This window comes from Octopus bimaculoides, chromosome 2, assembly GCF_001194135.2.
Source record: "Octopus bimaculoides isolate UCB-OBI-ISO-001 chromosome 2, ASM119413v2, whole genome shotgun sequence".
Taxonomy (NCBI): Eukaryota; Metazoa; Mollusca; class Cephalopoda; order Octopoda; family Octopodidae; genus Octopus; species Octopus bimaculoides.
Window position 1 is genome coordinate 109,788,071 of NC_068982.1, and position 3,476 is coordinate 109,791,546.

Sequence of the window (3,476 nt, forward strand, 5' to 3'; positions counted from 1 at the left end):
TGCTTTTATGTTATAATAAAAGCAATTTCACATTAAACAGGGATTGCTCATTACTCTTGGTAGAGAACGAAATTATTATTCTTTAACAATAATGGGATCGTTTCTTTTGGGCTGCCATTTTTCAATTTCTTCAATTTTCGTTCCAATTGATTTCATATTTGATATGTCGATGCAGTTTTGTATGGTAATCATTGACAGGAAATTCATTTTTGCCATCAATCAATAAATAAAGTTTGCAAATTTTGAGTAAATTTAGCCTATCCAAAGCCACAGACATATAGTAACAAGCCAAGCGGTTACGGAGCTGCTTACCCACTGGGTCATTTTTCGCTTATAAAATGCTTAAACTGCATGAGGTATGAGGTGGTTTGAGATGTGCTAAGCAGGCCTTAATTCGCGCATCAAATTTTTTCTTTCCTTATTTTTTTTTTTTTTTGCATAATCGTATGAATTCTCTTGTGTAGAATAAAAATATGCAAAATTTTCTGAAAATCCCGAAAAATAAACAAGTTATGAAGGCCATGCGTACAGCAGAATTCAGTCAATATTTCATTTGTTTGCAGTTGACAACATGTGAAGATTGTATGACGCACGCGTACCTTTCAAATGCACCATTTATGAAAAAGACTGGGAAAAATTATCAAACTTTAAACCTTTGTAACTTTTTTTTTAATTTCTGGAAAAGTGAATTGGCCCCTGAGATTCATCGTGGAAAATTACATCAATACGCCAAATTTTATAACTTTCACTAAACTTTAAAATTTCCACAGAAAAGATCCCAACAATGCAATTGATAGAGACTTCGAAGTTTCGACCAGCTAAGCATGACTGAATGATGGTTTAGCAGGCCGAAACAATGATAGTTTTCAATCGCCGGAGAAATGATTAAATTTGCCACATCTCCATGTCTTCTATGTAGGTTTATACACATGTGTGTTTGTGTATTATATATTATATATACAAACATGCAGATATATAAACATAAATTTATACATACATATGCATGTACATACACTCATGCATATACTTAAAGTCCTGCATTAAATTAAAAACACACCTAAATCAATATATATATCTATGCGTACACATATATATAAATAAGAAAAGTATACATAAAATCACTCATAAGTATTTGTATGTGTGTATATACACACGCATGCATATATACGTGTATATGTGTGATTCTTTTTTATGTGTATTATTACTCTATCGATGACTTTCAATAAGTAAAGCGAACTCAGCTTGCGGATGGTACATTTAGTCTTTATACAGTATTCAGGGTGCAGATCTGCTTAACTTTCTTGGAATTGCATATTCTTCCTAAGTTCAATCGGTTTGCAATTGCAACAAACACAAGTAACACTGCAGAGTCCCAAGTAATTAATAAAAACCGTAGGTGTGTATGTACGCGTGTGCCCGTGCGTGTGTGCATGCGTGCATGTAAATATATAGACATATTTATATATATATATATTATACAAAATACATCCACACACATATATATACATGTCATTCATATGCAGAGAGAGAGAGAGAGAGAGAGAGAGAGAGAGAGAGAAAAAGAGAGAGAGAGAGAGAGAGAGAGAGGAGAGAATTTTAAGAAATTGAAACATGAAATCCAAAGCGTACAAGTGAGAAAAAATATATAAATATTAGATGCCGGTGAACTGAATCCTTGTCTTTTCGCGCTAACCTCTATAATGTCTGATATATTATTTATGTTCATTTTGGAAGCGTTCGCTATATAAGTGTAATAATACCAGAACCCATCAATTTGAGTATCGTTTGGGAATCAACTAAAACGTCTCTCTCTATCTCTCTCTCTCTCTCTCTCTCTCTCTCTCTCTCTCTCTCTCTCTTTCATATAAATGTTTACATCACCACATTTCGTTATATTTAGAAACTGTGCATGAATTTACCATCCACTCAAACTTAAGTTAACCAAGTATGCACACACACCATGCATGCACGCGCGGGCACGCGCGGGCACGCACTCACATGCACACATGCACACACATACACACAAAGGGGAAGAAGAGGAGAGAGGGCGATGTGTAGAGAAGAGACGAAGCAATAGTAAACAAATGCACAAGGAGAGGAGAATTGCAAAAATGGAAAAACATAAAAGATAATAGATCAATCAGCAAATAGTCGTCAAATAGACAGACATCCAAACAATTAGACGGACTTACAAACAGTCAGACAGATAAAAAGAGGAAAAGAAAGAGAAAGAGGGAGGAGAAAAGGAGAGAAATGTGCTTATATGAAATAGTAGTATGAGTTTTTGACAAATATCGCTGACAAATATCTTTTGACTACAACGACAATATTGAAATGCATATGCACAAGTACAAGCACGCATGCATTCACTTTATACACGTATTCCCTTTTACTGAGTAAAATACTAATAAGCACAAACATACATGTCGTCGTGTACTTTTTTACCATACGTCCCAACACACGATTGAATACAAACATACATCTGCCGATGTAGTACAATCAGCTTTCCATCGTTTCATCAGCTCACATTAACATTGATGTCAGCCATATTGATACAGTGGTGAGCTTTAGCAAATAACCAAGGCGATTGACAAACATTTACTAACCTATTCGCTAATGAGAAAATGTAGAAGAGAGCCTAGCACGTTTAGATTGGTTTACTTTCTTATTATTTATATCTTTTGTTTATTGGATGCTTTTTCCTTTTAAGCAGCCTTTTTATTTTGTTTCTCTTGACGTCTGCATGTCAGCTGTTAGGTTGTTTTATTTAATTTTACAATGTTTCATGTTCTGTTTCTGAGTTTGATATAATGGATTTTGATATATTACAGAGGAGGTCATTTAAAATGACACGTATTTTAGTAAAGTCGATTGGAGTTCAAGAGATTCAAACATGTGTATACATTTTCGGATACACGCACACGCACGCACACACAATGTGTATATCTGTACATATACACACACACATATTTACGTATATATATATATATATATATATATATATATATATATATATATATATATATATATATATATATATATATATATATATATAGTTATATACATATATATATAGTTATATACATATACAGTTATATATATATATATATATATGTACATATATATGTATGTATGTATGTATACACACACACACACACACACACACACACAGGTGAGTACGTAAGTGCAAAACAAGGTGGAAAAAATAGTACTCGAATACTAAAGGTAGTGTAATCTGCAAAACTATTACAGAACTGTTACTCAGAGTTTCACGCTCCCGTTTGTCGGACAATTGAAACAATTGTCTCGGCTAATATTATAAAGAGATGTTAATACATTAACAGACGTAGACATATTTATACAACGCACACAATACAACATGCATTCTCATATGTGCGTGTGAGCGTGTGAGCGTGTGAGCGTGTGTATGTATGTATGTAGACAGACAGACAAACAGACAGACAGACAGACAGACA

At 33.6% G+C, this 3,476-nt stretch overlaps 1 protein-coding gene across 1 annotated transcript in view; it reads right to left on the bottom strand.

Annotated features, from left to right (window-relative positions):
• Positions 1 to 3,476, bottom strand: part of LOC106879437 (proto-oncogene tyrosine-protein kinase receptor Ret) — a 342,465-nt gene that overhangs the window by 15,095 nt on the left and 323,894 nt on the right.